The sequence below is a fragment of the Alexandromys fortis genome, unplaced genomic scaffold (assembly GCF_014885135.2).
Source record: "Alexandromys fortis isolate MF-2015 unplaced genomic scaffold, M_Fortis_MF-2015_v1.1 scaffold_10, whole genome shotgun sequence".
Classification (NCBI taxonomy): Eukaryota; Metazoa; Chordata; class Mammalia; order Rodentia; family Cricetidae; genus Alexandromys; species Alexandromys fortis.
Genome location: NW_026067895.1, coordinates 13,461,042 through 13,471,500, shown reverse-complemented (window position 1 = coordinate 13,471,500; position 10,459 = coordinate 13,461,042). Strand labels below are relative to the sequence as shown.

Genomic DNA, 10,459 nt, shown 5'->3' with positions numbered 1-10,459 from the left:
AACGCGTTGATCAAGTGCCAGGCACTGTCCTCGGTGGTGCCGTACAAGAAATATCACTACCTTGTCTACCGTCGTACTTCTTAGACTCGGCACAAGTTGGAGTCATCTCGGGATGAAATTCAGACTTCCAGGCTCTGCTCTGCAAAGCCTGTAGTTAATGGATTAGCGTAGATCCTGGGAGCTAGGTGATTCTGGGGAAACAGGAACTCCACGAGGGACAGTTTGAGGGGGAAAGTAAAAGTCAAGGAAAGCTGGAAAAGCTGCAAAGGCGACGGGGACTGTCTCTGCCGGTAGCGTGAGGACGCAGCGGTACCCACTCTCGAGACAGAGGGCCTGGAATACAAAGACTAACTAACTCTGTCTCCAAAGCACCGGTGATCATAGAAACTTTTTACACAAGAGAGTGACTCAACCAAGATTCCACGGGCAGCAAGGCCTACAGCAGGAGAAAGAAGGGTCAGCGTCCTGAGTGGAGTGAGGGCGACCTGTGAGGAGAAGCAGGCAGAAGTCAGTGACGGGTAAACGGGTCAGCGACCTCAGAGCACGGCTACAGGTGACCTGGCTTGTGCGGCTAGAGGACAGTGGGAGGGGACAGGACAGGAGGAGGAGGGACACAAAAGAAAAGTGAAAGTCCATAATGCGACTTTATAATTGCCAATGCTGTCCTGTGTCGTTTACTGCGTGATTTGGGATTTTCCTTTCACCTGCTGTGCCTTGGTTATCATCAAACTGCAATATTATCCCCCTCACAGTATTGCTCTGAGAATTAAATGAGTTCATTTATTCCAAGTATGTTTTTAAAGAGCCTGGCACATAAATATTAGTTGCCATTTCATTACTTCGTTATATTATTTATAATAAATTAGAAATATACTTTTAAACTCTGAATAATTAGGCATAATGTAATGATTATATAACCGCACGCTATATATTACATGATCTATAATTATAGGGCCTACCTTTATAATACATTATTTATAAAGCTATTAATTGACGTTTCTTTCACTAGCTGCATACGTCACCATCCAACTCTTTCACCCCCTACATGTTATGGACTGTTGCTCCCATGACTCTCTCCCAAGCCTTGCCCTAGCACAGCCAGAATACCTTCCTTAACACAGGAACACTCCATGGCTGCTGCTGGCCAGAATCATGTTCGTGGAGGTGACGTGGGATGAGGCCTTGAGCGTGCCAAGAAGGCGTGGCTAAGGTGCTTTTGCGCGTGACGTTCATCAGTGATGCCCTTGTCTAGGCCTAGACTGAACAGGTCTGCAAAGCAAGCCTAGCTGGACCTGCGGCCTGGGCGCAGAGAGGGCCCCTCCGGACGCCTAGGCTCGGTCGCCTGGAAACAGACGTTTGGTTGTGTGCTGCTAAGATAAGGGTTGCTGCCGCACAGCACTCCTGACAGTTGCTGGTGTTCAGGTCCAGAAACACAGACGGGAGCCTAGCCCCAGGGCCAAACGAGGTGTTCTTATTAGGACGTCTAGGTGGGAGATGCAGTCGCCGCCCCCCCCCCCCCACCAAGTCAGGGAGTGGCTTCCTGAAGAACGGCAGCTATCGCGTGAAGAGAGCTCCAGAAGGTTCCCACTTAGGTCCTCTGTGCGCCGGGGCAGTGGTTCTCTCCCTCCCTCCCGAACAGGGATTTGCTTTCTGCTGTTGTTTTGCTTTGTTTATTTGGGATAGGTTCTCACTATGTAGCCTCCGCTCATCCAGAACTCTTTATGTAGTCCAGGCTAGCCTGAACCTGGCCTCCCTTCTGTCTCATTTCATTCCGAGCTCCTCTATTGCTCCAAGTGTTCAGATGTTGCTGCTGGAGCTAATTAGGCTAACCCTACCAGGTTATCTCGAGGTGTTAATCTCTGAAAGTGCTGACGGAGAGTTCTCTAAATGATCATCTTTAACCCCTGATTCAAAGGTCAAGAGAGGAATGGAGGGCGGAGGGGGAAGAATTCTCAGTGGAGCGCACATTTGCCTGAGGTCCGTCCGAGCGGTCCCCCAGTCACAGAGTGGCAGGAGTGTCCGTGTGATGCGGCTGGACAGCCACGGTCTCTGACTTACTCTTGAGAGAATGGAGGCCCAGATGTGGTCAGCGCTTGCCCCGCCTGACAAGCAAGTTATTCATTGAACCAGGACTTGCCAGACTCAGCCTTTTCGTTTTGCACTGTGTCTTTGCACCTCACGTAGCTTGAGGGAATCTTGGATGTAGTGGAGGCTGGAATTATGGGGCTTAAAAGAGTTGCTGGTATTTGAAATACCTGCCCACGGAGTTTATTTTCCATCTCACACCCCCCCCCCATTTCCTTTCTCATAGCCCTCATTATTTCACTGAAGGAGAAGAAGGTAAGGAAAGGGAGGGACGAGAAGGACTCCAGGACCTAGGACAGAAGGGGTGCCTGGTATATGTTTAGCATTTTACATACAAGCCCTGTGCAAGCCTCCCAATGGCTCCATCAGCCCTTACCCCACTTCGCTGCATAGACCTGAAGACTGAAGCTCAAAGAGCGGCCTTGTCCTGCTCCAGGCCTCCCGGCTCGTCCTCAATGATCTAGGAATTTGAATTTCAAAAAACATTCCCTCAGAGGAATACATGGGATCCCCTCTTGGGAATCAGGACCTTGAGGTTATGTTTGGAACATTTTAAGAAATAAAATATTGTACGATTAACCAAACTTACTTAAAGATCAAAACATAGGGCTGGTGAGATGATTCTGTCCATCAGTGTAAAGACCCTAGTTTTTATCCCCACAACCCACGTAAGAAAAGCGACCATGGCGGTGCATGGTTGCAATCCCAGTGCCAGTGCTGGGAAAGTGGAGATGGGTGGATCCCTGGGGTCTGCTAGCTTCCAACTTAGGGAGTTTCAGGCCAACGAGAGACCCTGTCCCTCCCTCCAAAACCTGGGTAGTTCCTGAAGAACACCTGAGGTTGTCTTCTGGCCTTCATGTAAACATACTCCTTCTCAGAAACACACACACACACACACACACACACACACACACACACACACACACGCACGCACGCACACTCAGGCAAAGAGATCAAGGAAGTTAGGTTCAAACCTGTGCCTCATTTCTGTTCTCTCCTCTCCTGTCCTAAGCCACGTTTCGGGGGTGACTTCTGTCGTGGTCCAGCCACGACAGGTTCACACATTCCAGGGTAGGAGCCTGAGGATTAGAAGCGTTAGTTATGAGAAACAGAGACGTGAAAGAAACACAGAGACATAGGATAGAACCAGGAGGGCAACTCAGTGTATACTGAATACTGAATTCACCTGTGTTTAATTTCCATACGCTTTTATACCCCAATACAAAAGGGGGGTGAGAAGGCAAAAGACTGCTTTAACGTGACCCAAAGGATAATCAGAACAGTTACTTGCTTCAGTACTTGAGACACCAAGCCATCGTTTCCTGAGTAAAGGTATTTGAAGTTGGGGGTAGGAATATGCAGTGAACACTCCCTAGACCAAGTCTCCTGTAGGCAGCCACTCCCTATGTCAAACCTCCTATCTTAAAAGAAGGATCAGGAATAGAGTGGATCCACCTCTGTGGCCATCTTAATGACCAAAACACCAAGTCACCACACCCTAGGTCAGGGTTTCTAGTTTTAGCCACACCCCTATTGTCAGCAACTTCCAGAGAGCAAAAACAAGCTCAGAGTCTCTGACCTCCAGTCAAGGTGGAACAGGCTCACATCTGTGGGTCCCCACACTCCCAGGCACCAAGCTCTAATTTTGTCCTATTTTTATTTTTAAAGATTTGTTTATTTTTTTATCTTATGTGTATAAGTGCTTTACATGCATGTATGTCTGTGTTCTACTTGTGTGCCCGGGGGCCAAAGACCCCCGGAACTGGAGTTACATTTGTCTTTGAGCCACCATTTGGGTGCTGGGAATTGAACCCAAAAGAGCAGCCAGTGCTCTCCGTTCTGTCTCCTATCCATCCAGCTCCTATTTCACTTTAACTTTGGTCCTGGAGATTGAACCTAGGGCCTCACACAGGCTAGGCATTTGCTCTGTTCTTGAGCTCTGTTCCCACCATCTAACCCTACTTTTAAAATGATAATTTACAGGGATAGCTCAGTTGATTAAGGGCTGCTCTTGGGGCATGGAGACCTGAGTTCACATAACCAGAACCCACATTTTAAAAAACAGGGTGTGGTGGCAAGCACTGTAATCTGAGCACCGAGCAAAGGACCGGTTGAGCCCAGCCGACCAACTTACCTGGTTAGCTCCAGGCCTTTGAGAACCCTGTTTCAAAGAACAAAGTAGATGGATCCCTAAGAACAACCCTCGAGGTTAATTCTGCCCTCCACACAAGTGCATGTGCTCCCTTTCAGACATGCACCATATGCACATCACACACATCACACACACACACACACACACACACACACACACACACACCAAAACACAAAACAAACCAACAACCCCCAGATGCAGCTCAGCTGCGGAGAGTTTCCCAGTCAAGCGGACAGGGGTACCTCCTCCACCCCACGTGATTCGTGCTTCACCCTGTTTCACTTACCTTGGGGACCAGATGTAGAGAATTTCAAAACAGTAGTCCCACACTAGCTCAGAATGGAGTATAATAAAAGGTTCTTTATTTAGGGATAGACTCACAGATCACAGTCCTCTGCGTGACCGGAGAACAGGAGCGGAATCCAGCAGCCAAGAAAGGGTGCTCACGTTTCTACATCTGTTTTCATAGTACCCAAGACCACACCCAAAGTGGTCCAGCATCTCAAAAGTCATTGGCTGAAGGAGTTCCCACAGCAATCCCCCAAATAACCCAAAAACCACTTTCCTTTTTTGATACATGGTCTCATTCTGTATTCCAGGATGACCTCAAATTCATAATGATCCTCCTCTCTCAGTTTCCCAAGTGCCAGGATCCTAGGAATATGATCCCATCCCTCTAAATATTCTTATAAAGTAATAGCAGATACCTAGGCTATGAAAATGAGACCAAATGTGATTGTGCACCTAATCATGTTTATAAATAAGCCACGGAGTGCTAGCCGCAATGAGAAGCAAAGGGCAAACAAATTATCCCAATCTTGAGTGCTTCACGGAGCATCAATTCAAGCAATCACTTAAGTGCTTTTAAGATTTTTATAATAACATTTGCCCTTTTACTTATTGGGGTGGAGAGTATCATAGCCTGTGTGTAGTCGGTTCTCTCCTTCTACCAAGTGGGTCCTGGGGATTGAGCCCCGGTCACCAGTGCTGGCCTCAAGCTCCTTAATCCACTCGCCACCCACGTCTCTGGCCCTCTAAGTCCTTTCCTTTTGTATTTGATTTGGTTTTGTACTGCTGGGAATGCACCCACACTAAGCAAGAGCTCTCCCACTGAGCCCCAGCCCCAGCATTTCTTTGTGTGACCTTACTCTGCCCACATCTGATCTGGAATTGCTTTTACTTCTGTGTGATGGTCTCCACAGATGTATGTCCTCCACTGCTGTTGGGGGTCATGAACAGACTTCTTTTTTTTTTTTAATTTTTTTTAAAGATGTATTTATTTATTATGTATACAACATTCTGCCTCGATGTATGCCTGCACGCCAGAGGAGGGCGCCAGATCTCAGTACAGATGGTTGTGAGCCACCATGTGGTTGCTGGGAATTGAACTCAGGACGTCTGGAAGAGCAGCCAGTGCTCTTAACCTCTGAGCCATCTCTCCAGCCCCATGAACAGACTTCTTCTGGATGTCCGCTGTTAGTCCCTAAGCGGCATGGAGAAACTTCCTACCTCACGCTCCTGTTGTTATAAAACACAGTTCTTGCTACATACAGAATAGATAGTCTATTCTGGAGCCAAATGGGAGTAGCCACAGGTCAAGAACTTGGGTCCAGGTTGTCCAGAAAGAAACATTGCTAAAATCTGGGGCCCTGTTACAAGGGTGACCGAGAGCTCTACTAAGGCTAGAAGAAAGCCGGGTACTATGTATGTCCCGTGCACTGGGAGAATTGACACCTCCACCTCCAACACACACAGTATCTCAGAGATTATCAGCCCCCTACATTCACCGTGCCCAAACTCTTGTGGGCAGAATGACGGGTTCCCAGCTAAAGGCAGTGCCAGGATTCTGCTCTGGGTCTCCTGGATCAGCTGGGGCTAGTGTAGCCCTAGCCACAACTGAGGAAGGTGCACATGACAAACTTCTGTGGCCACTTGGCGCCACTTCTGCAAACTCACAGGTTTCAAGGGCTGTGAAGGCTTTCTCCCATTTCCCACTCTTTAGAGTGGGACTTGTTTCTCTCCTTTCACCACGTGGGTCTCAGGGACTGAACTCAGCTTGTCAAACTCGGCAGTAAGAACCTTTACCTGCTGAGCCACCTTGCTGCCCCCACCCCCAAAAAAGAATTTCAATATGAGTCAGCATGAAGCAGAGTTGGATTTCTTAAGCAACGATAGCATACACTTTAAAGTATCGGCATTTAGTGAGAAACGTCTAGGTGTCTAACTAAGTATGTGTATGTATAGATGTACATGAATATGATCTAGTGGCTTTTGAAGTGACATTGCTCAAAAGATGCAATTTATAAACAGTTTACAACAAGGTTCAAAGATTTAGCAGTATTAAAATTTAGCGCAGCTTTAAAATTAAGGTAGGAAATGAACTGCCTTATGCATTTCTGTATTTTAAAGAATCCCTCATGTACATGCACTCCTAAGGTGGTGTATGGGGTGTACTCCCAGGTTTAAAGAATCCCTCATGTACATGCACTCCTAAGGCGGTGTACGGGGTGTACTCCCAGGTTTAAAGAATCCCTCATGTACATGCACTCCTAAGGTGGTGTACTCCCAGGTTTAAAGAATCCCTCAAGTACGTGCACTCCTAAGGGGGTGTACTCCCAGGTTTAAGGATCAGAGAGGAGTGCTGATAAAGTTAAACTTCAAGGTCACGGACAGTCTAGGCTTTAGACCATGATGGGGGCGTTTGTTTTGCTGAACGTTCTTGGAGATTTCGCTGAGAAAAAGCCTGGCTGTCTCTGTGGGCAATCTTCCCTGATTTTATCAGCTGTGTGGATGTTCTTGACTCTTGGCCGGTGAGAAAAGTAGACCAGATTCTAGAGGGAGGAGCTTTGGGTCCTTCTCATGGCCCCATAATTCCTTTTTGTCTTTCCTTCTTGCCTCGATTAGGAGAACTCTTAGTGGAATCATGGAATTAGACTACCTCGAAGATCCCAGAACTCCAGAACCACCAGTGGGCAAGGACTGCCCAAAACAGCCAAGTCGGGACTCCACCTATTTGAGGTGAGCTGTACCCCAAAACAGCATTGTCTCATGGTGGGACAGTGGGACCTGGAGTCAATGTTTATTCTTAGGCCTTGAGATCTCATGTGGCTTGTCCTGGGGGGCTTTGGGTTTGCTTGGGACCTGTTACCCCTTTCTTGCTTTCTGTTTTTCCTTCTGAAATGAGAATGTCTTACTCACCCCTGTCTCAACACATCACTTTGAAAGCATGTAACTTGTCTGATTTCACAGGTTTGAAGATGGAGGGAAAGTCAAAGTGGAAATGAGTTAAGACTTTTGAAGCTACTTAGGTGGGATGAATGTGTTTTGCATTTAAGAGAGACAGGAATTTTCAAAAGGGTGCAGGGGCAGAGTTCTATGGTTTGAACAGTTCTCCCAAACTCATGTTGAAATTTAATTTCCACTGTCATGGTGTTGGGAATTGATTCGGTTGTGGGACTCCCCCCCTCCCCAGGCAAATGTAAAGCCTTACAAAAGGGCAGGTGGTGTGTGGGCCAGCAGTCCTCTACCAGAGCAAGGCATAAAAGGAAGGCACTTGCCAGACGCTAACATCTTGCTTTTGAAGCTCCCAAACTCCAGAACTGTGAGACAACAAACACCTTCTCATTATCAACAACCTAGTTTCAAGAAGTATGTTATAGCAGCACAAAATGGGGCCAGATGTGTCAATATTGCCTTATTTTATAGAATTTCTAATGTTCATAACTCCCTTTCACTTTTTTATAGTTTAGGATTGCCTATATAGTTTTCCTTATTTATCCGTGTTCCCTTCCTACTTTTATGTCTTCTTTAAAAAAACAAAATAACCTACTAAGTCTGATCAGTGCTGCCCAAATGTACCTGGGTGTTGGGTCATCCACGAGAGTATGGACAACCTACCAGAATACCCTCCACCCTTGCCCAGGACACTCCTTCCCTCAGATGCCACTAACTGTCCATAGCTCCTTAGTTGGGTTGGAGATTTATGACCTCTCCTCCCAGCTCATGCTCATTGGCTGGCTTATTCTTGCACAGGTCTTGTGCAAATAACCACAGCTTCTATGAATTCATGAGTGCAGTGGTCATTTCATGTCCAGAGGACACTGCACAGCACCGCTCCCCATCCTCCAGCTCTACATTCTTTCTTCCCCCTCTTCCACCATGTTTCTTGAGACTTGGGGAGGCTGATAGAGATGTCCCATTTAGAGCTGAACACACAACTCACCTTTCCTCAAGCACTGTTAACTAGTTATGAGTCTCGGCATGAACTGTTGCCCACGGCACAAAGAAGCCTCTTTGACCAAGGTGGAGAGCACCATTGATCTGTGAGTGCAAACATACTTAGAAGGCAGTTTGAGGACATGTCCACTTATCAGAACAACAGCAGTAGCTTCCTCTCCAATAGGGCCTATAACCTCCCCAGCCATAGGCTTTTCACCAGGTTTATAGTACCAAGCATGAATCACTTCTTATGGAGTTGGTCTCAAACCCAAGCAGGAAGTAGTTGGTTACTCCCATAACAATCATTCCATTATTGCCCCATGAGTGCATCTTGTCTGGCAGGATCTCATTGTGTAGTCCTGGCTGGGCTGGAACTCACGGAGATCTGCCAGCCCCTGTTTCCCAAGAGCTGGGATTAAAGGCACGTGCCTCAGCTGCCCAGCCCTATTCTCTTTATATAGCAGCTGCAGCTCTATCCTAACTCTGCTCTCCTTTTCCTTCTATAGTCTTCCTTGTTGCATCTCAAAACGCCTGCCACTGTATATATTTTTGGGTTTGTGTCCGTCTTCTCTCCCCAGTGGAATGTTAGCTCAAGAGAACAAGAAAATGTACTTCCCTTGCTCAGGTTTGTGTGTTTGTCTGTCGTGTTGCTGGGAGTCCTGGCCAGGTCTTTATCCTCATCAGGGAAGCTCTCTATCACTCCCCACCCCTTTTTACAGTATGGAAACGCCTCTCTCTGGCCATTGGTCACCGAAGACTGAGATTTACCAATAGCAACATCAGGGGGCTTGGAGGCGAATCCTTCCTGGATTACGGCTGGAGAAGACGGCCCCAGTCAGTATTGTAGCTCTAGCATTTTATGAGACCCTAAGCCAGAGGCACCTGTGCAGTGCCTGTGTTAGCATCCCTGACGTGTGGCAGCTATGAGACGATCGTTAGCATTGTTTTTTTTTTGTTGATGTTTATTTGTTTTCTGTTTTTTGTTTTGTTTTGTTTTGTTTTAGTTTTTCCGAGACAGAATTTCGCTGTGTAGTCCTGGCTGTCGTGAAATTCGCTCTGCAGACCAGGCTAACCTCAAACTCAGAGATCCCCCTGCCTCTGCCTCCCAAGTGCTGGGATTATAGGCATGCACCACCACTGCCCAGCTAGCCATCATTGCTTTAAGTTACTAAGTTTTGAGATAATTGGTTAAGTTGTAATAAATAATTAGAGTCTCTGAGCCAGATTATTTTCTCATGAATGGTTTCTGTTCTCCGCGTGTGTGTGTGCGCGCGCACGCACACACACACACACACACACACACACACACACACACACACTGACTTGGCCATGGGACTTACTTTGGCCAATGAAGACTGAGGCAGCAAGAGATTTAAGAAGATTTCATCAGCACACTCCCCTGCCAGGAACCCAGACTCCATAGGCTCTGCAGACCAGGAAACTGATCAGCAGATGGACAAACACTTCAGGCTTTTCCAGCCCAGTGGGAAAGTCACGAGGAACCAGTGTGAAAACCTAAACCATGCTGTGCTAAGCCTGCAAAGGCTGGGGTGGCTTCCATCACGATAGGAGCCAGACACACCCGTCTCTTCCAGCTTCTTTTCCGTCTCAGTTGTGGCTTCCCAGACACTGAACCTGTCTATCCTCCATTGTCACTCACCTAACTCATGCTGGGACAATGCGCTCATATTTCTGGAACAAACAGATCCATTTCCTAGGTCTGCCAGAGCAAATTGCCGGGAACTGTGGAGTTTACAGGAAAGCGATGCTTTCTCTCACAGTTTGGGAGATTTTGAGCCAAAAGCAAAGTATCAGCAGGGGTTGGGAGTTCTCGCAAGGCCTCTAAGGAAACAGTCCCACGTCTTCCTCTAGGCACTGGTGTTGCCAATGCTCTTTGGTGTTCCTTGGCTTGCAGCCCTTAACTCTAGTCTCCTGCCTGTTACCCCATGCTGTCTGGTAAAGAAAATGACTGAGCACCCGATGTGATCTCCCTAACTATTCTCT

General features: G+C 47.3%; 1 long non-coding RNA gene across 1 annotated transcript; it reads left to right on the top strand.

Annotated features, from left to right (window-relative positions):
- Positions 1-421: 421 nt before the first annotated feature.
- Positions 422-9,592, top strand: LOC126511841 (uncharacterized). Its single transcript, XR_007594794.1, has 3 exons — positions 422-553; positions 7,142-7,255; positions 9,175-9,592. It is a non-coding gene; the product is annotated as an uncharacterized lncRNA (long non-coding RNA).
- Positions 9,593-10,459: the final 867 nt, after the last annotated feature.